This window comes from Schistocerca cancellata, chromosome 12, assembly GCF_023864275.1.
Source record: "Schistocerca cancellata isolate TAMUIC-IGC-003103 chromosome 12, iqSchCanc2.1, whole genome shotgun sequence".
Classification (NCBI taxonomy): Eukaryota; Metazoa; Arthropoda; class Insecta; order Orthoptera; family Acrididae; genus Schistocerca; species Schistocerca cancellata.
Genome location: NC_064637.1, coordinates 20,165,646 through 20,173,909, shown reverse-complemented (window position 1 = coordinate 20,173,909; position 8,264 = coordinate 20,165,646).

Genomic DNA, 8,264 nt, shown 5'->3' with positions numbered 1-8,264 from the left:
AAAGAATCAGATGAGTCTTTCTGTCACCAAGGAAAAATAAAGAAAGGTTGTGACCTGACAAACATACTCTCAGGCTCAGTGTACCAGGGATTTATAATATTCCGTGTGAGTATGGTATCAGTTATGTGGGACAGCCTATACAAACTACTGCTAATTGCTGTGTTGATCATCATCTCAAGCATGAAAAAATGAAAATCAGCAGTTTCCGAGAACTGTTTAGTGAGTAAATGCAAGAAAGCCCTTAAGCAGATGAGGATCTGACCCATATTTCTAGCTGTTGGGTCTCTGTAATTACGGAAGTAGCTGAAATTAGACTGTATGATCACAACAATATACACACTGGCTATGTAATTATCAGTTTATTTATTTGCTATTTTCTAATACAAGAACAGACCACATATTCCACATGAGGCAGTATATATGAATATAACACAATATTTTCACACAATTTCAAATTAATTAGTATAATTAAGCAATGCATGGAAGCTTGCACATCAGAAAGAAAATTAAGCTAATTCATCATTCAGCATTGTTTATCACAATGCCGTATGAACATAACCCGGATTCTGAAAAACTAGACAAGGTGTAGGAAGACGCAGTTCGAGCATAACACTGACATATAGTTCCTTGTTTACATAACAACGACCAAAATTGAAGCATAACACATACTTTGCCAGGAGCACAATATTGGGACACCCCCCTGGAAATCTATTCTATGGACTTCTCTATAATGTTGTCCGATGTGTGGGTGATAATTTCGTTAGTTGTGGAACTCGTAAAGATTGAGTGCGGGATAATTATTGTGGTGACAAACGGACATATGGCATTGCCTAATATTTACTTTTGCGTTATATTTGAAGGTACCATATTTATCGCACTTCTCGCAATAAAACCTAAAAGAACAAGGTAAAATTGGAAAATATAGTTAATGAATGAGCATTCACAGAATATTTTGATACATATTATGATGGTCCGCTTTTCCGCATTTGCCACAGCTGCAACCGGGTTAGTCTGTCACCACATTATCGATTATTCGCATTCGATCCAGGTTTTTAAATTTATTCCCATAGTTTAAGCTCCATTGAATAATCTGGTCTTATTTGACGTTCCAAAATGACAGCTGTGGGCAATCTATATGTTATTTTTAAACAACAGGTGAGCGATGTCGCTTAATGTCAATAGAACTCATTATACGTCTTGTCACCAGGCGACACTGCTACACACGTTGTCTCCCTGATGACGTCATGAGCCTCAGCCAATCAGCAGATCCAATTCCCTGGCATCCCCTAGACGCAAGTTGAGTAGGTGGCGTTGGAGACTTGCGTCTGGGGGACGCCAGGGAATCGGGTCTGCTGATTGGTTGAGGCTCATGACGTCATCAGGGAGACAACGTATGTAGCAGTGCTGCCTGGTAACAAGAAGTATAATGAGCGCTATTGACATTAGCGACGTCGCTCAGCTGTTGTTTAAAAATTACATGTAGATTGCCCACAGCTGTCATTTTGGAACGTCAAAGAAGTCCAGATTATTCAATGGAGCTTAATTTATGGGAATTAAATGTAAAAACCTGGTTCGAATGCGAATAATCGATAATGCGGTGACAGACTAACCCGGTTGCAGCTGTGGCAAATGCGGAAAAGCGGACCAAATATATGTAAAAGTTACATACATATTCCTTGCATTTTCTGCAGTTTATGTATGATATTGTTCACGATATGTATCAAAATATTCTTTGAATGCTTATTCATTAACTATATTTTCTGATTTTACCTTGTTCTTTTAGGTTTTATTGCAAGAAGTTCGATAAATATGGTACCTTCAAATATAACGCAAACGTAAATATTAGGCAATGCCATATGTCCGTTTGTCACCATAACAATTATCCCGCACCCAATCTTTACGAGTTTCACAACTAACGAAATTATCACCCTTCAACTAACCTAGGCCTCGGACAACATTAGAGAGAAGTCCATAGAATAGATTTCCGGGGGGGGTGTCCCAATATTGTGCTCCTGGCAAAGTATGTGTTATGCTTCAATTTTGGTCGTTGTTATGTAAGCAAGGAACTATATGTCATTGTTATGCTCGAACTGCGTCTTCCTACACCATGTTTAGTTTTTCAGAATCCGGGTTATGTTCATATGGCGTTGTGATAAACAATGCTGAATGAGGAATTAGATTAATTTTCTTTTTGACGTGCATGCTTCCATGTATTGCTTAATTATACTAATTAATTTGAAATTGTGTGAAAATATTGTGTTATATTCATATATGCTGCCTCATGTGCAACATGTGGTCTGTTCTTGTATTAAAAAATAGCAAATAAATAAACTGATAATTACATAGCCAGTGTGTATATTGTTGTGATCGTACAGTCTAATTTCAGCTGCTTCCGTAATTACATAGACCCAACAGCTAGAAATATGGGCCAGATCCTCATCTGCTTAAAGGCTTTCTTGCATTTACTCACTAAACAGTTCTCGGAAACTGCTGATTTTCATTTTTTCATGCTTGAGATGACGATCAACACAGCAATTAGCAGTAGTTTGTATAGTTAATAGATTAATAGATCTAGACAATACTCACGTCTCCAAATCGTGAGTCTGTTATAGATGTAGGTCACTGGTAATCACAGTTTATCATTTACTGTGAAATGTGTAACAAAACATTTGAAATAAATCACAAAGTTTCAGAGTGATACCGTATGTTTTAATGTATTAGACATTCACTCATAGTTCTTTTCCGTATTCTCTATTACAAACATAGGGCCTAGTCTGCTAGCTACAATACAGTATGTGGTGATGGCTACCTTGTATGACATTTCTCTAAATTTTCTCAATAGTGTTCCATGTAAAGAACATGTTTGTCCAAGGTTTTTTCATTTGAGTTCATGAAGCATCTCCATAATACTTGCATGTTGATTGAGCCTACCAGTAAGAAATCTAGAAGCCCACTTCTGAACTGCTTGGTTTCTTCCTTAAACTGACCTGGTGGAGATCCCAAAAATTCAAGTGGTACACCAGACTGAATTGCATCAGTGTTCAATACAGGTGGGTTTCTCTCAACTTGTGGTCTGAGCGACACTCCCCTCATTCCCAGTCTTCCCAGATGTGTTCATCTTCCCAGAGGAAGGAACTATGAGTACAGAAAGCCAGAAGTAGTTTTTTTACTCAACTGTTGTTTCCTCTAATAGTTCATACAAACCATTTTATAATTTTTAGAGAGCACCATCAGCTGTTCATATAACTGAAAAGTTAAATATCTGTTTAATATGAACATTACTGTTATCCAGTACATGCATCCTTGAGTCCAAACATTATGATTAATTATAGGAGGGGAGGCGAATCAGATACTCTTTTACTTTATATTTATTTTGGATAAATACTTTAAATCATTCTCGATCACAATTTGATTTTTTTTTTTTTTTTTTTTTTTTTTTTTTTTTTTTTTTTTTTTTTTTTTTTTTTTCATATGTGGTCATCTTCAGACCCATTGGCAGTGGCTGTTTGTGGAGTAGAACTCCATATGGCAGTAAATCACTGTTTCAGAAGTAATTACATTTATTTAATATCTAGGGTTTCCAGTTTTCTGTCTGATGCCTGCCAGCAACCTGTTAGACTACAGGGTGTTAAATAAAGGAACAGTCATGGAGATCAGCACCATACATCATGGATAAAATTCTGATTTTGCACCAGAATGTAAATTTATATTCTGAATCCCAGGCAGAGAAACAGACTATGCAAGTATTATGGCGTTTAATTTCACAAATAATCCTAAATTCACATTCTTATGAACACCAAATAAAATTAGGGGGTTAATATATTGACATGAGAGTGTAAAACTCAAGGACAATAAGGAGGCTTCTGTAAGATGTCAAACTATCACTTTTACACAATAATCTTACTCACGTAGATAAAAAGTTCTCTCATAAGATTCCACATTAAATCTGAATAGAATCCCATGCTTTTGATTACTGCCTCCATCCTACTGTCAGGGGCCAAGTCAGACTGTCATAAAATTAATGAGGTTCACACTTATGCCCAGTGGACACAATGCAGTTGGCTAAATTACATCATGGAGAAAGCATATGCTAAAGCAACACCATCTGCATTCATAGGTCACATTTTTGCAAGCTGTCCAGCATAGCTTGCAGTGCCATCACTTGTAATAGGTGGTGAACTATGTGAAGTTTTTCTCTGTAATTTTTCTTTCCGACTCACCCTATGGTCAGGGCAGACCCACCACATCAGATACACTAGAAGGTGCCTCAACAGCAGAGCCTATAGTGAAAGAAATGATACCTGAGCTGTTCCAAGCAATGCACCAGTTTCGCCGCCACCATTACACCTGAATGCAGCAGCCTGAAGACAGCTGACCTTAGTTCAAAGCACCTTCAGCCAATCGTGAACTGCAGCCAGCTCCTATTGTGTCCAACACACACCCTATCCATCCTACAATTTCTAACTTAAGATTTAAACTATGAAAATAAACAAAGAAAACTAAATATGTGACTTACCACTGTTTGACAGAGGCAGATGGCTTCTCCCCACTCGAATAACATTATATTGAATATATTGTGTGTTCTTATCTAAGTGCTGGAATAATTTAATAACCTGTTTGTGCACTATAAAGAAATTTCACCTTCAACTTATTATGTGTATGTGCAATACCTAATAGACTTACAGTAAGCCTCTATTCCCTATTTTAAGTTTATTAATACCAGAGATTGCTGGTTCACATTTACATAAGCTGATATTAAATTGGAAGCCTCCCTTGCCTCCGTCTCTTGCCCATACCACCTGCATTAATACAGTACTTTTGTTCCAATGTGATCTTTGTACTCTCAATTGTGATTATTAGTTTTCCTAAAGGAATAAAAAATCATTTAGCACGATGTACTCTTTTTATGGTTTTTCAGTTGATTTTTGTTAATTATCTGTCAAAATATGACAAATGAACTCAGCACTTCTACAACCAGGTCAATTAGTGGTATGTTATAACAGCTAATTATGTGATGGCAGAATGCCGTGAGTTGAGAGCTTCGAAGTTATGATAGATAACACTTGGCACGATACTCTGAAGTAAAGTTTTTTCCTCTGGTATGTTAACTTATTTGCCTATGAATCTAAGCACGCTTAATGTGTCATACATATTCTGTGATGTTTCTGGACAGATATTCTGATGATGGGCAATTTAATCCTTGCACACTACTTCCTTTTGCATTTATTTTAAAAATAAAAGTAACTTCCTATACAGATATAATGGTACATTGTACATGGAAATTCAATATTTATTTTTTGTTTCATGGTCCTGCTAGTGTTTCAGTTTGTATTTATTTTTAATTGAATTATTAGTATTTTTTCTGTTTTCAGTGTGTTCACTTAAATTATGAATAATTTAAAAGTACATAAAACATTAAACCGTATAACCTGCTGAAATACTAAGAAGCACTTCCAGAATTTCTGTAGAATGGGTTAACACCATTGTTCCGAAAACTATCGAAACAGTCATTTTAACTCTTTCACTTTACAATTTATTAGGCCTACCGTATTTGGTGGGATGAATTTGTGTAAGATACATACTTCTTGAAAAGCTGCTGGCAACCAAAACTTTTTTTATTGAAAATGTATGTACAATATTATGCAAGTGTTTATTTAGGCAAATAGTAATATTTAAATAAACTGAAAGTTAGTTGTTTCTGTACGCTGCAAGATTTTGAAATAGTTTCCAATTAATTCACAAAATTTAATTCCTTTATGACATTTTCAAGTGCATCTTTACTTCAATGATACTTACTCTTTACTTTCACTTGCCTCTTTTTTTTCCATCACCTCAGTTAACTACCTTCATTTCTTTCTTTTACAAATGTCTGCCAAGTCATATTGCATAGCCTATCTAACCGATAACCAGTGTGGTGGGTAAATACGGGTGCCAGGGAATTTTGTTTATGTTTAGATTGAATGCTTGTAAAATTGTAGTGCTTTAGGTGTGCATACTTTGCACTCTGAACTGTAAAACCATGGGGTTGTGTTCAGAGCAGGTATGTTTGGGACCAGACTGACCCCACCATACTGCTTGTGGGATTTCTCCAGCGAACTGTTTCCTGTTCTTATAGATTCAAACGATGTTATATTCTCGTAAATAAATGAAAATAAGTGATCACTCGATGAATGGCTACAGTCTATCCCTGACTAAGTACAGCTACACACACTGATTAACCAGAACCTTTTGACCATCTACCTAATAGCCGGTGTGTCTATCTTCGGCACGGATAACAGTGACAATGCATTTTTGCACAGAATCAGCGAAGCCTTGATAGGTCGCTGGAGGGAGTTGGCACCACATCTGTGCACATGAGTCCCCTAATTCTTGTAAATTCTGGGGAGTGAGCTCTGATGCCACGTTCAAGTTCAATCACATGCCAGTCTGTGTGATGGGCAAAATCAAGTGTGTCTGTATGATCACCCTATGTGAACAAGTTCTTAAATGCAAAATTTAGGACTTCTGTCTTCCTTTTGCCATCTTCTACAGAAAGTAACCAGCTACAACGCTGAGTTGGGCCTTTATCTGGATTACATAGCAGCCATGACAGTAATTCAGAGTTAGGTGAAGAAGTAGTACATGGAAACGAGGTAGAAAATGAAGAGGTGTTGGTAGAGGTCATATTTTGATCTAGCACTTACCAGGCATTGGTCCTGCATAGGTCTCCAAAATTCTTGTTCTGAATGCAGCATCTGGTCATTCCATGTAATGGGTAATATTTTTGGAGAAATTCTTAGGGCAATGAATGATTTTTTTCTTCTTTTTGTGAATCCATCAGAGGTGGGATATAGGACTGCAGCTGGCTTCAAATTCTTGTGAAAAACCTTGTACCAAACAGCTGTTTTACTTTTTGTAAATCCTTTACTATATGCAACTAGTTTCGGCATCCCATTAATCTTAAGGCTATACGTAAACCACCAGATAAATATATCACATAGTTGGTCTGCATTATGCAGGTGCCACCAGGTTTTTTACTAGATTCCACAGACTTCTTCAGACTGACGTGGACACCTTAGTCATAAGACAACTAGTTATATTTCTGCAATTATATGCATGGTATCCATTCTTTCAGACAGCCGAAAGAACAGTCACCATGCATACAATTTTATCTATACATAGCCTAGCTTGGCATTGGGTAACTTTCTTCAGTTCAGATGCACTCATACACTCAGAGCCATTTGCAGGAATATCTCATGGAGACGGTGAGTGAGATGGACTGCTGTAGTGAGGGTACTACTGCAGTAGTAGTGACATATGGAATTTTGGGTCAGATGGGAGACTTGCTGAGGTAATCCACATAGTCGTGATGGGCACTGTGTCTGGGTAGTGAAGTAGTCAGTGCAACTGCCTTGACAGCAGGAGTGACGGGTTCAAATCCCGATCCAGTAAAAATATTCTTGTGTCACCATTGATATAGGTCAACACAGCAAGAAAGCATTTAATAAAATTATCAAAATACTTTTATGTCAGAGGCATCCACATGGAACTGGAGGTGACATTCACAGAATCTAATAAAAAGCTGCTGGGACCTGCACAATGCAGACCAACTAGTAGACATGTTTATCTGGTGGTTTGCATACAGCATTAAGATGGCTGCCATTGGGTCACCAAAACTACATGCATGTAATAATGGATTGATTGTAGAAAAACAGCTGTTTGATACAAGGCTTTTCACAAGAACAAATGAAAAAATTCTGAAAAACCAGACTATTTCTCCAACAGAAAATACCTGATTGGTGATGTGTCATGCAATTTAAGGCATCTTGAGATTATTATTATCTGATTCAGCTTTCTTGAAGTAAAAATGTATTTACAATGATGCCTCTACAAGTTTATCTTGTTGTCCATCTTTTCTATAACCTTTGCAAGCTCTATAATAAAATTTGTACGAAAAGTTTACTGTACATGTTTACTTATCCTGTAACTACAGCTAATTGATGCATAACATAGTGCTATTGTGATGGGTTTACTCATATGTTGATTCAACCAACGGGTTTGATTCTTAAGGTTTCAAGAAAATATAACATTTCCATATATTATGCACATGTCAGAACTATTTCAATGTAAACATTTAAATTATGGTGAGGAGTATGTGATTTTCAACATGCTTCACAAGTTTGATTTTAATTGCTTTAACCAAAGAAAACTAGTTTGAGCTTCTTGCACAGCCACTTTTGTATATTATCCCTTCAATGTCGCAAAGTTGCCAGCAGCCATGGCAG